Source organism: Protopterus annectens, chromosome 12.part0 (assembly GCF_019279795.1).
Source record: "Protopterus annectens isolate FY-2018-M chromosome 12.part0, PAN1.0, whole genome shotgun sequence".
Taxonomy (NCBI): Eukaryota; Metazoa; Chordata; order Ceratodontiformes; family Protopteridae; genus Protopterus; species Protopterus annectens.
This window is the reverse complement of record NC_056746.1, coordinates 1,358,775,985-1,358,790,952: the sequence shown is the minus strand read 5'-3', so window position 1 is coordinate 1,358,790,952 and position 14,968 is coordinate 1,358,775,985. Positions and strand designations below refer to the sequence as shown.

At 41.0% G+C, this 14,968-nt stretch overlaps 1 protein-coding gene across 1 annotated transcript in view; it reads right to left on the bottom strand.

Moving 5' to 3' along the window:
* RBBP8NL (RBBP8 N-terminal like) overlaps positions 1 to 4,882 on the bottom strand; it is a 345,060-nt gene extending 340,178 nt beyond the window's left edge. Inside the window, exon 1 of the mRNA XM_044090408.1 lies at positions 4,802 to 4,882. The gene's annotated coding sequence lies outside the window, so the exon portion shown is untranslated. The remainder of the gene's footprint in view (positions 1 to 4,801) is intronic.
* Between the last annotated feature and the right edge of the window lie 10,086 nt (positions 4,883 to 14,968).

Sequence of the window (14,968 nt, the reverse complement as noted above, 5' to 3'; positions counted from 1 at the left end):
CTTACTGACACTTGGACCCACCCCAATTTGCTTTAATTAAGGGTAAGTCATGCCCACTCAACCTGGTGGACTTCTTTGAGAAGGTCACAAAACAATGGACAGGGGCAAAATGGTTCACACTGCTACTTTGACCTGGTCAAGTCATTTGACTCAATAACCAACTCGGCATTGTTGACAAACTCAAGAGGTTAGGTATAAACCCTGCATCATCATGTGGATAGCCAGATGGCTCACATACAGGACACAGGAAGTTAAAATTGGAGGGTCCACCTCTCAACGATTCTAGTTTCCATTGGGGTCTCTCAGGGATTGGTCCTGGGACCACTCCTTTTTGGCATCTACTTCTCTAAAGTAAAGGCCAATGTCAAGGGCCTTTGGCTGACCAAATCTGCAGACAATTATAAATTAGGAACAGATCTTAAAATCCTCCACTGACACTTATGTTCTCCAGGAAGGCCTGACACATACAAATAACTTGCGTCAGAGCCATAGACTAAAACTAAATGCCAAGAAATACAGAATAGTATCCTTTGGGAAGTTATCCACTAATAGTAACAATCACATTGACAGCACAACCCTAAGAGTCCACCCAGTAAAGTAGCCAGAACAGTAATCTAGCCTTTGACCACCATGTGTCTTTGGTAAGGAAATCATTCTATGTTGTGCAAATTAAGAACAAAAGTATGGTGTCTAGATCCAAGGGAATCGTTACTTCAGTGTATTTGGCATTCAGCAGACCTATCACTGAGTACAATGCCCACTTTGGTATTTACCTAACCAGGCATATCCAACAGTTGGAATTATCCACAGAGGTTCTTCACTGAAAGAACACAGGGCATAAATAACATGTCTTGTGCAGATCACCTCAAAGCCCTATCTCTGTATTCTGTCTCCTGCAGACTATTGAGGAGAGATCTATGCCAGGCATGCACGGCATCTTTGGACCCCACTCTGATGGACTTCCTGAATATCTGCAAAACAAACAGTACCAGCATTACCCATTCTAAAGACATAAGCCTTGCTTAGGATAAAAATAGGACTTGCTGAAAAGACAGGTATGTATTCCAGCCCTTCTCTGGAACAGGCTTCCCATCCATGTGAAACAGAATTCTTCCCTAACCCAATTCAACTGTAACTTGGACAACTGAATGGGGAAGCAGAAATTCACTCATAGTTTGTTACCGATGTTTCTAATGACACAGGCAGCCTGTAAATGGTTTATCTCCCAGGCCCCTGTTTGTAAATGTATCATCTTCTATACTCCTGCTTATACTTATCAGGGGTAAAAGAACTTGACCGAGTTTTAAAATGCATTGTCTTCCATTGCTGAGGTCTTTCTTTGACAAGTGACAGAGATGGTACAGCTGAGTGAAAATCAGCTGATCAAAATGTACTGGATTTGTAAGTGCAAGATTGCTCTACAGTGGGGATCGGGGAATATGCCCTTTCCCTACTATAGTGAGATCTCAGAGTTGGTATATATAATTAGCTGGGTGGGGTGGGGGTGCAGGGTGCAGGGGGGTTTTCCCCCTGCAAAAAACATTGTGTGTGTGTATGTGTGTGTGTGTGTGTGTGTGTGTGTGTGTGTGTGTGTGTGTGTGTGTGTGTGTGTGTTTTTATCCTTTGTGGATCAGTGTTCAGTCTTTCAGTGTTTAGGTGTTGATCATAGTTGGATTGGCTAGATGCTGTTTTGATGGAAGGTTAGGCTTCCAAACACACATGTATTTGTGTGTGTGTGTGTGTGTGTGTGTGTGTGTGTGTGTGTGTGTGTGTGTGTGTGTGTGTGTGTGTGTGTGTGTGGGTATAGTCAGAAACACCAAATACATACAATGTCGAGATGCTAAACATCTATGTCTTTACATCAAACACACTGACATTAGCAAGCAGCTATGCATATGCCAAAAAACAGACTTGGTGCATGCAAAATAAAAAAAAAATTAAAACATCATTTTTTGCAGAGTTGCCCCCCTGCACTCCCACAACCCTGTTAATTCTATCTCTTAACTCTGAGATCACACAAATACGGAGTAAGAGTATATTCACCAACCATGGGAATTGTTCATTCTCGTATACCTGTCAACCAGCTGCATAGTCAATTATAAACAGTTGAATAAATAGTTGTCAACCAAACATACTTTCGAACTTAAGGAGGGAACCCATATATATATATATATATATATATATATATATATATATATATATATATATGTATATGTGTGTGTGTGTGTGTGTGTGTGTATGTATATATATATATATATATATATATATATATATATATGGGTCTACTACGGTTGATTGAAAACTCACTTGACTGAAAATGAAATTACTAGGACCACTTCACTGAAAGCTCACGTCACTGAAAATTCATTTATTTGAAACTCATTTCATTGAAAGTTATAAATGGCCTTTTCCCCACGGTAGTGCAACCCTGCAGTTAGTATATAAAGTAAGGGGGGTGTGGGGGGCGTATTATAAACATTTTAAACTATACACAGTGATGCTTACAAGTGCAATAAATAACTGTTTCCAAAAGAGAATATATAACCAAGATATGTGGGGGGCTTTGCCCCCCCACACCCCCAATGGGGGGGCTATGCCCCCCACCCCCTTACTTATAGCATGTGCGCGTGTGTGTGTGTGCGTGGGCGCACGTGTGTGTGTGTGTGTGTGTGTGTGTGTGTGTGTGTGTGTGTGTGTGTGTGTGTAAATATGGATAGATTGATAGGGAGTTGATATGTGCTTAGAAAATCAAACAGTCTGACCTTAAAATAAGTTTATTATACCCTAAAATAAGTTTCTTCAAAAAATGTTGCTCACAAAATACTAGTGTAACAAAAAATACCATGAGTCTGTTCCCATGACCCAGTGTGATAAAATCCTGACTGACAAAAGAGGTCAGTGTTTGTTTAGTGACATGGGCCTGCAGAGACTGGCAGGGGGGAAGATGGACTTGAGCAACTAATCCCAGCTTGGACATTATGGTGGGGGGTGGGTAGTGTGGTGGCTAGGCCTGCCATATCAGTGCCACCTGCTAATGGGATGTCATCACTGGAAGAGACTGGATAGACTTGGTGTGTGCATCACAAATTCAGGGAAGTGTACATGTGCTGGGGAATGGTTAGGTTGGCCTGAATGGGGAGGTCTAAGAGACCAGCATCTGAACCTTCTAGTTGAATGTGTGGCCCAATAATGTCTCCTGACAGAAACAAATGGGTACTAAGACTCTCAGTCAGTTTGGGGAACACTGGCTTTGCCCCAAGAAGGAAGAACAAGCAGTGGGACACACAGTGGAGCAATTACATAAGACCCACAGGAGATTTATAAAATATTTGTTGTAATTTCATGAGTACAGTAATACTTGCTTTGTTTGTACTGAACACATATCATTGTAATCAGCATTGCACATCCTATCTTGTAGGTGCTTGTACATGTACTGGGTATGCAATGATGATTGTTGAGCACATGTCCTGACATTTAATGTCTTACATACAAATACACACACACACACACACACACACACACACACACACACACACACACACACACACACACACACACACACACACACACACACACACACACACACACACACACACACACACACACACACACACACACACACACACACATTATTTGGAAGAGGCAGTATTTTTAATGTAATACTTAATATTTCATGTGAACTAGTTACTGTTTTGCTTAGTAAATAACATTATTTGTAAAACTTACACTGTAGTGCAGAAAGCAATTACTTATATCCTGCCTTACATACACTCACGTAAAATGAATAAGAATGCATAATGAACTATGCATTTTAAATATGGAACAAATACACTTTTGCATCAATTGCATACACACTCACATAAAATGAATAAGTGCATAAATGAATGATGCAGTTTAAATATAGAACAAATACACTTTTTGTATCACCTTTCTTTTGTATACAATAATAGCCTTTCAGGCAAGAATCACCCATAGCAGTTCCTGCTGCAGGCAGATGTACCTTACCAGCCAATCAGTTTCTAAGAAAGCATGGGTGGAATAGAATTCTGAGCGTAATACTGGAATGGCTATCATTTATCAGGAAATTAACTTACCCTCGCTGTCCATACATGCACGGCACTGAAGCTGGTTTACAATGTCACAATTACATTTACTTAAACCGAACTAAATGGTTTTGGTATTATCAAAGTATTCTTCTGGCACTACCTATTTACCTCTCTGCCTTTGTATCTATCTGTCTATCTTTGTATCTATCTGTCTATCTTTTATCTATCTGTCTATCTATCTGTCTATCTGTCTATCTATCTATCTATCTACCTATCTATCTATCTATCTATCTATCTATCTATCTATCTATCTATCTATCTATCTATCTATCCTGCTTGCTAACTTTTCTACTTTTTGATTCATTCATTATTTCCAGTTAAGAAATAGCACTTTTTATTTTTCATGCTGTTTTCCATGTTTGCATTTAAAGATCTTGATTTATATTATAGAATAATGTATTTGCTTGGTTAAACTTTACTTACTGAGTGTCAGTTTGGTTTCTTATTTTCTATAAATTTCATATCTCTAAGGCATTTATTGTCCATTTCTGTGAGCCTTCCGAGGCCAAAACGTAAAACATATTTTAGTTTAAAAGAGCTCTCTGCTCATTTCAAATAATGGCCACAGATCAGATATGCACAATGCAGTATTTCCTAGTAAAACTCTCTCTTAGATTAGAAAAACTGGTTTCACAAATTTAAGTTTATTATGTAGAATGTCCCTCCACCCAAAACAGAAGTCTATTTGTACTCACTGATATGGTTTCTGACTAAATCCCTTGGGATTCTGGTGGTCCGAAGCCAAACACCCCTTTGCGTCTGTATGACATGAAGACAGCCTTTGTAAGCACTGCGTTCCTGGCTCTGACAATAAGGCGTGAAAATATTTTCTGTCAAACCTGCTCCACTGGTTTATATTAATCCAGCCTGAAAGCAAGCATGCTGTAAGCCCTGACTGTGACTGCAAAACTGGTTCTGCTGTTATTTAAAAAGCAACTAAACCGGTCTGACACATAGTCAAGAACGCCATATTGAACTTGGACTATCCATAGGGAGTTGTTTTGTAATTTATAACACAGTTTATGCTTTTTACTTTAGGTACAGTCATAGTGGTGATTTAAACTATTCAACTTAAGATTTCTCTCTCTCTCTCTCTCTCTCTTATCATTCGCAGATTGTATGAATTGTTTAATTTTAAATGTATCATTCAAATTCTTGTAATTTGTTTAAGGTTTGTATGTCTTTGGGTGCATTCCTGAGAGGTTACTTTTTTCCTGGATGTTACAGGATGTCTTTTATGCACTGACACATGAAAGCTTGCATGGCTAACTCTCAATCCAAAAATGTTTCACACTTGAAAGTCTGAATGCAAACCTGTGTTTTTCAACTCAGCATACTGAAACTTGCTGTAACACTTTCTTTTAAAGCATTTTTACGTATGGGGTGGAGTTTGCCCCCTGTACTAACCCATCTCTGATGTTGACGAATATTGGACTAAGTTGATTTCTGTAAGAAATTACAGTCTCAGAATTATATATACATAAATGTACTCATTATTAGTAATAGCATTCAGAGCTAACCTGAATATGAACACATAATGAATGATGCATTTTAAATATAGACACAATGCAATTTTTTGTGTTACCTTTCTTTGGCACAAAATAAGTATATAATCACCTTTCAGGTATATGACGTCACCATAGAAGTTCCTGCTGTATACAGAGACACCCTTCTAGCCAATGAATATCTTAGAAAGCATAGGTGGGCTAGAATTGTGATCATAATACTGGAGTGGGCTAGCACTCATTAGGAAATTGCCTTTTCCTTCACTGTCTATATATTCATAGAACTGAAGTAAGTTTACAGGTCACATTGTGATTTACCTGATCACAAGTGCATGGCTTTGATGTTGTTTAAATATTCTTATGAACCTACCTATCTGTTTCTGTCTCTGCTTGTCTGTCTATCTGTTGGTCTATATATCTATCTAGCCTGTTTGCTATGGTTTCTACGTTTGCCCCAGTCATTATTCTCAGTTTACAAATAGCACTTTTAATTTTCATACTCATTTTAAGGTTTGGATTTAAAGATCTAGATTTATATTATGGAAGCATGTATTTGTTTGGATGAACTTTAATTACTGAGTGCCATTTGTCTGGGTTCTTAATTATTTTCTATACATTTTACAGGTCTAAGGCACCTTTATCTTCCATTTCACTAAGTCTTTCTGAGACCAAACTAAATATATTTTAGCTTAGAAAAGATATCTGCTCATTTCAAATAATTTCTACAAAACAAATATGTCCTATGCCGTATTTCCTTGTGAAACTAGTTTTCATGAAATTGTGTGGCAAGTTATTTAATGCAGACTACATAAGAGACTACATTTATACTAACCTCTAGGATATTATGTAGTGTCTTCCCATGATAAAATTTGCTAGTGAGTTATGTTTCCAGTGACATAATGTCTTGCTACACATTGTATCACATTTCCACATTCTTTTTCATTTTGTGTGGCCCAGTGTTTCTCCCTTTAGACATTGTTACTTGGCCACATCCTGCCCTCTCACCTGAGAACGAATGTATTCAGCCAGACTTTTAGTTACTTTACTGCTTGAACTCCATTACATGACGTATACTAATGTCCAAATCCACAGCAGGTTTTTACATTTTCAGAAAATGGAAGCAGTGTTGCTGGACCTGTGGTCAACCATGACAGTTTGTAAAAACATGTTGCGTCACGAAGGTTTGTTGTAGCTGTTATTATTATTTTTATTATTATTATTATAATCTGGATATTATGTGGACCCTCATTCATCAACACCAACAATATTCTGATCTCACACCCATTCATTATTCCCAGTTGAGAAACAGCATTTTTATTTTTCATACTCATTTCTATGTTTCCACCCCCACTCTTCTCTCCCTTAAGAAGGGCACAGTAAGAGTGTAAAAACTGGAAGGCACACATTACAATATGGCTATTGAGATTTTATAGTGTTTATCCCCCCTCTTTCCAGTTTTCAGCATTTCTAGCTGAATTGTAAGTGCACACACTCTCATCTATTGCTCAGCCATCTTACCTTGGTTCTTAACCTTTTATTGCCCTGCCATACTTTGATAACAATCATTACTTTCTTAGTATAATTTCATTGGATGAAAAACAGCTCCTAAATGCTGCCAAAAAAGTGTTGCGGTTTAAATGGATGTAACAGATGGGGTCTACTGGCATTGGACACATATATGGATCTAGATGATTTGATGGACTTTGTCTACTTTATGATAGACATGAGAATCTGGGAGAATGTCACTATCTCTAACCTTTTGGCTACAATTCCTGTAAAATTGCTAAAAATTGTATAAATAACTTATAATTGGGTAGAGGATGGCTAGGTGCTCCAAAGCCTACCTTTTTTCTAGCTTTCTAACTATCTAGCTAAGATTTTAATACTGGAAATTCTAACTGTATGATGTATGATCCATTTTTAGCACAGGCCTGGAGAGGAAGGTTCTGCATATCTGGCACAATAATATAATAAATGTCAAACAAACAAAAATGTGAAAAAACAAACAAGAATATAAGCCACTTGAATTTGATCATCTTGTTTGTCTAACAATTTATGTAAGCAGAACAAAACTGCAAAAAGTTTCACTAGTGACAGAAAAAAATATATAACCAATTTTTAAGAAAGGCGTGTCACAGATAAAGGAGTATTAATGAAGAGTTCTTTTGGAAATGTCTTCAGATTAAGTATCACAGTAATCCATAGGTTCATAGGTTCATAGGTTTATACTAGGCTATCTGCCCTAAGGCATTTATAAGCCTAGCTTAAATTTTTTGGACACCACCCCTTATATGAAAAAATACTGTGCCCATTAGTTTGGTGTGCCTCTGTCCAGCAGTGACACAGAGATGATTCCCAGGGTAAACCTACGATCTCCCATCCACAGGTCAAGATTTCTCTTGAACAGAGTCAGCGAGGTGCTCTGCCTCACATGGACCGGGATTTTATTCCACAGCATAGGGAGTCTCTGAGTGATAAATCTATCCCTCCAGCACGTCCTATTTATATCCGTGCTAAGGTTTAAGTTGCTTGCTCTAGTGGTTTTGGTGGATTTGGATTTTTTGAGGTGGAGCATGTCCATTAATTCCGGGTTGGACATGGCCTTGTATGTCAGGCACATGTCACCTCTGAGCAGGCGGTATCGCACTGAATAGAGCTGGAGTTTCTTCAATCTGGCAGCATATGACAGATTTTCCAGATTTTTGAGTCCCCTTTTTTGGTGAGGAACTTTTGGGGTCTCTCCAATTGCTGCAGATGTCGGGTGAGATACATCCCGAATGGGGCATTGTACTCGATCATTGGTCTGAACAATGACCTCACTAGATCTGGATGTGAATCCCTTCATGATCAGGTGGGCAATGTAGAAGGTATTTCTAACCACTTTAGCAACGTGAGTGTCAAAAGAAAGGCCACTGTCAACCTGGGTCCCCAGGTCCCTGATAACCTCTTCTGTGCTTAGTGGATTGCCACCTATATGGTAGCTTGGGGTTACCTTGTTTTCGAAGGGGGGTATGACTACATTTTTTTTTTTTAACTTCAGGCCATGGCCGTGGCACCAGCAATCTGTTTCCGAGAGTCCCTTCTGAAGGAAATCCGTGTCCAATGCACTTTCCACTATGGGCCCAGTTTGCAGTCGTTCAGCAAACTTTGTCAGCCAAAGTCCTCCCATGTTGGCCTGTACTTCTGAGAAGTAGATGCCGAACAATAGGGGCAAGGACTGAGCCCTGTGGGACACCACGAGTCTGACATAGCGCCAGCAACTCTAACCCTGTGGGTTCTGTCCTTAAGCCAGTTTGCAACCCATCTTGTGACATATGGGTTTACATTTAAGCTGGTAAGTTTTTTACAAATACCGTGGGGGTATTGTGTCGAAAGCCTTGCAAGGTCAAGGTAGGCTGTATGGACTGCCTTTCCCTCATCAATGGCCTTGGTGACTGTTTCAAGAAGTCGACCCAGTCAAAAGGCATGATCTTCCCTTGACGGCTAAACTGGGTCGGGTCCAATGTCTGCAAGTCCCCTATATCTTTGTTTATGAGCTCCATTATGATCCTCTCCATAGCTTTGCAGACTAGACTTGTTAAGCTTGGGGGCGTAATAACCAGGGGTCGTGGAGGCACCACCGAGTGGGACCACAGTTGCCGTCGCGCCACTCTTTGCAGCGTATCCTGTGGTAAGGCTGAGATTAAACAGCTGCCTTATGTGCGGGTTTTAATTCATCATTTAGCTGTAGCACACAGCTGGGGACACCATCCGGTCCCATTGATGCTGTGTTTTTAGCTTTAGAGAGAGCAGCTTTCACCTGCGCATTTGAAATGTCTGGGAGGCTACACTCGGCTGGGATAGTTATCTCTCCTTTAGGGGGGGAGAGGGGGTGAGTTTGCACTGAACCTGTCTGCCAGTATGTTGGCAATGTCTGTGGGTTCAGTGATTTTTGTATCATTTTGGACTAATTCTGAGCATATCTGGGAGTTTCCACCCAGGTTCCTAACATGGCTGAAAAAGGTCTTATGATTGTCCTTTGAATCCATGGCAATTTTTCTCTCAAAATTGGCCTTAGTTGATTTTATGAGTGCTCGTATTTTTTTACTAATAATGATCAGGGTGACTTTTATGGATTTTGTTCTATCATGTAATAGCTTTCTCCTCTTATTGTAAAGTTTGTTAATGGCTGGGGTCCACCAGACTGGATGTTTGCCCTTTGTGGAAAGAGTCTTGGTTTTATTTGGGATTGCCTGATCCATGCAGTCCTGGAGGTGTTCATAGAAGGCATTTGTAAGGGCTTCCGCAGCAGGTTGTGGTTTCCACTGGCTCAGGGGCCTTGAAGGATACCACACCAGTCTTGAGTAGTGTGAAGTTTGCTTTAGAGAAGTTCTTCACTGTGGTCTTTTTGTTTGGGGTGGGGGGCTGTGGATTCCCAGTGAGATTAGTTTATGATCAGATCTCACCAATGAGGGATTAGTGGAGCATTTTGTCCCCATGTTTGTGACAATGAGATCTAGTATATTTTCTCCTCGTGGAACAGTGACTAGCTGTTCCATGGCATTTGAATTTATGAACTCCAGGAACCGTTGAGCTAGAAAGTTAGGGCTTGAGTAATGTTCCCAGTCTATATTCGGGTAGTTGAAGTCACCCAATATGATGGTGTTTGGAGATACATTTATACCCTCCAGTGTCTTCAGGAAGGCTGTGTGGGGTTCCTGAGTTTGAGAGGGTGGCCTGTAGCATGCTACAATTTGTAGAGCAGTTTTGCCTATGGTTAGTTGCACCTGGATGGTTTCCAAAGCTTTGTGCGTTGCCACCAACCTGGTGGTGTGGGTATCCTTTATGAATATGGATACACCCCCTCCTTTTGTGGAGAAGTAGATTGTGATAATTTCTGAAACTGGACTTTAGAAGAGATTTGGTGTAGTAAGAAGGGTAGACTGTTGCAAGATTTCAGAGATTACCACAGGGAACAAGGAACTAGCAAAATAATTAAGAATGGGATTTGTTTTAGCTGAATTTAATTTTGCTGATTGAATTTGCATGTGGATATGTATTGGTAATTAGGTACTGAACACTGTAACCCCATTTAAAGGGAGACAATTTCTCAAAGCTGCACGGTCTGTAAAAAAAGACATTAGTTCATTCTAATATGTAGCATAAAATTCAGTGCCTTACCTGCCTCTAAGTCGTATTGCTACTTAACTCTTTAATTCTATCCACTTTCTCAGAATATTCTGTAGGGAACATGGAGTCCTAATTTGGCCAGTTGTAGTTTCCCTTGAGCAGTGCATTCTGTGCAGAGTCTACATGTCTTCCCTGCATTTGCATGGGTTTCTTGAGGGTGCTCCAGTTTCCTACCACATTCCACAGACAAGCATCTGGAGCATATCTCCCCTGGCCTCTGCTGAAAATGGACTCTCTCCCAGTCGGACTTTGCCTGTAAACAAGTGCTAAATAAAAATAAATAAATAAATTAAACTTCCTGAGTGTGTGTGTGTGTGTGTGTGTGTGTGTGTGTGTGTGTGTGTGTGTGTGTGTGTGTGTGTAGACAGATAGAGAAAATCATGGCTATGGTCACATATTTGTCATGTTTACATCAGTAAGCCAAACAAATTGGACAGTATCCTTAGATTTTAGTATATTACTACACAACCAGTATATGAGGGAAGTATTATATTTAAAAGAAGGGAGAAAAAAACAGCAAGAACTTTACTATAATCAGAAATCTATTACTTTTGTGTGTACTCTTCTCAAGAACGCCTTCATTTCTGGAATATAGATAGTAATGCAAACAGACGGAGGGATCACTTTTGTGTGGAAACAGGATCAACACTGTTGAAGATGTTGATTCACTGTTTTGTTTGGGCAGAAATACAAAGTGATTTCTTAGCCAGTGTATGAGGTTATAATATATGCTTTTGGAAGGCATGCCCATGTCTATACTTGTTTATGTGTTTTCTATAATGTTTAAGGTCACATGCAACATTTACTCTCCTTCTAATTAACTTCCTTATTATTATAATCTTTCCATAAAAAAGTCTGTGACCCTTAAAAACAGAAAGGGTAGAATCAAGGGGGTATTTTTACTACTAAGGGAAAATTGGCCAGGGCATTGGGGAACTTTACCAACTCTTTTCAACATGTGTCAAGGGATCTTTTACATCCACCTGAGCTACCACCAACTCAAGCAGAAAAAACCTTGGTTTAGCATCTTATCTGAAGGAAGACACACTCCGGAGTGCAGCACCCCCCTAATGCTGCACTGCAGTGTCAGCAATCCAATCATATGGAATGAGATTAGAAGCCACAGCCTATTTGCTTTCCAGCCCCAAAGGTGAGTATAGGTTCATAGGTAGGTACTAGGCTATCTGCCTGATGGCATTTTATCAGCCTAGCCAGAATGTGTTGGCTTTTGCCGCCCCCTTAGATTAGTTCCCTGTGCCTCTGTCCAGCAGAGCCATTGAAGTGATCTCTGGGGTAAACTTTCTGTTTCTCATCCACTCGTCAAGGTTTCTCTTGAAGAAGGTTAGCAAGGAGCTCTGCCTAATGCAGACTGGAATCTTGTTCCAGAGCATGGGAAGTCTCTGGGACAGGAATCTATCTCTCCAGCACATCCTATTTATTGTTGTGGTGAGGTTTAGATCCCTGGAGCATGTGGCTTGAGGGGATATGGTTTTCTTTAGGTGGAGCATGCCCATCAATTTTGGGTTGGACATGGCCTTGTATGTCAGGCAGAGATCACCTCTGAGTAGGCAGTATGCAACCGGGTACAGCTGGAGTTTCTTCAGTTGAGCTGCATAGGGCATCTGCTTGAGGCCAGTGATCTTCTTGGTGAGGAACTTCTGTGGTCTTTCCAGTTGTTGCAGGTGTCTTGTAAGGTACATCCCAAGTGGGGCATTGTACTGTATGATGGGTCTGATGAGTGATGTGTAGAGGGGCCCAATGACCTCTTTCGATCTGGATGCAAACCCTTTTGTGATTAGGTGGGCCACATAGAAGGATTTTCTAACCACTTTGGCAATGTGATTATCAAAGGAGAGGTTGCTATCTACTTAGGTCCCCAGATCCCTTATTATGTCTTCCGTATGTAGGGGACTACAACCTATGTGGTACTTTATGGGTAATTTATTTTTTCCAAAGGGGATGACTATGCACTTTTTGGCATTTAGCTTGATGCCATGGCTTTGACACCAGGTATCTGTCTCAGTGGGACCCTTTTGAAGGATGTCTGTGTCAGCCGGAGAGTTAATTATAGCCCCTAGTTTGCAGTCATCTGTGAACTTGGTCAGCCATAGTCCTCCTGTGCTTGCCTGTACCTCTGAGAAGTATATGCCGAACAGGAGGAGTCCTAGGACTGAGCCCTGGGGAATGCCACTTGTAACCGGTTTAGAGTCAGACCTAGCTCCTGTAACTCTTACCATGTGGGTTCTGTCCATGAGCCAGTTGGCAACCCATCTCATGACATAGGGGTTTATGTTCAGGCTGGTGAGCTTGTCTATAATACCTGAGTGGGGAATGGTGTTGAAGGCCTTTGTGAGGTCTAGGTAGGCTGTGTGGACCACCTTTCTCTCATCTATAGCCTTGGTAACTGTCTCAAAGAAGTCCACCAGGTTTAGGAGGCATGATCTGCCCTTAACAAAGCCAAACTGGGTAGGGTCCAGTGTTTGGAGGTTTCCAATGTCTCTGTTAATGAGATCCATAATGATGCGCTCCATAGCTTTGCAGACCAAGCTAGTCAGGCTTATAGGGCGATAGTTCCCAGGGTCTGTTGTGGCTCCACCTTTGTGGAGTGGAATAAGCATTGCTGTGCACCACTCTGTAGGGATATAGCCTGTGGAGAGGCTGAGTTTAAACAGTGTGTTTAGGTGAGGGGTTAGTTCATCTTTGAGCTCATGTAGGTCGCAGCCTGGGACACTGTCCGGTCCCATTGATGCTGTGTTTTTGGCTTTGGAGAGGGCTGTTTTAACCTGAGTGTCTGTGATTTCAGGGGCACTACATTCTTCTGGTATAGTTATGGGCCCTTTTGGAGGGTGAGAGGGGGGTGAAGTTTGCACTGATCCTGTCTGCCAGGCTGTTGGCTATCTCGGTCGGTTCAGTGTATTTTGTGCCATTCTGCACTAACTCCGAGCAGATCGGAGAATTGCCACTTAGATTCTTGACATAGCTAAAGAATGCCTTGTGGTTATCTTTGGAGTCCATGGCAATTTTTCTTTTGAAGCTAGCCTTGGATTATTTTATGAGGGAATGTAGTTTCTTGCTGATACTGATCAGGGATGTCTTCCCTTCTTGGGATTTTACTCTTTTCTGTACTAGTTTCCTCCTTCTATTGTATAGCTTGTTTATGGCAGGGGTCCACCAGACTGCTTTCTTTTCTTGGAGGAGTGAGTCTTGGTTTTGTTTGGGATAGCACAATCCATGCATTCTTGTAGGTGCCCATAGAGTGCATTAGTAAAGGATTTTGCAACTTGGACAGTGTTATCCTTTAGCATGAGGGCTTTGAAACTTCCCACCTCGGTCTTAAGTAATGTGAAGTTTGCTTTTGAAAAGTTTTTCATGGTGGTTTCTTTGACCGGGGGTGGTGGAGGAATGTGGATATCCAGAGTGATTAGTTTATGGTCAGATCTAACCAGCGAGGGGTTGACCTCTGGTGTGGAACACCGGTCACCCATGTTGGTGATGACCAGGTCCAATATGTTGTCACCTCTGGTGGGGGTGTTGACCAGTTGATCCAGGGCATTTGAGTTTATAAATTCTAGGAAATGATGGTCAAGAGAGTTCGTACTTGAGTAGTTCTCCCAGTTAATGTTTGGTTAATTGAAATCACCCAATATCAGGGTGTTTGGTAGGACCATTATGTTTCCCAGTGTTTCCAGGAATGTGAAGTGGGGGTCCTGGGACATGGTGGCTGATCTGTAGCAAGCTATAATTTGTATAGCAGTTTTGCCATTGTTAGTTGCACATGGATAATCTCTGAAGCATCATGCTGTGCCACTAACCTGGAGGTGTAGGTAGCCTTGTTGAATATGGATACTCCCCCACCTTTTGTATTTAGGTCTGGGTTTTGTGGCCAAAATGTATGGTATGAGTTGCAGCCTGGTAGTGCTGGGATGCTCTCTGGAGCCTTGAACCAGGTTTCTGTTACTGCACATATATCGATTTTCTCCATATTGAGGAGTGTCTCGATTGCGTGCATTTTGAGGTTTAGACTTTTGGCACTGAGCAGCATTACCCATTTTTTGTTACTTGTGCTATTTACAGTGGTGGGTTTGTCTTTTGAGCCTTGCCTAAAAAAGGCACTATGGGAGTGGCAATAGCCTTGGCCAGTATTCGAAAGCCTAAGGGTGACAGGTGCAAGCCATCTCTAGCAAAGCA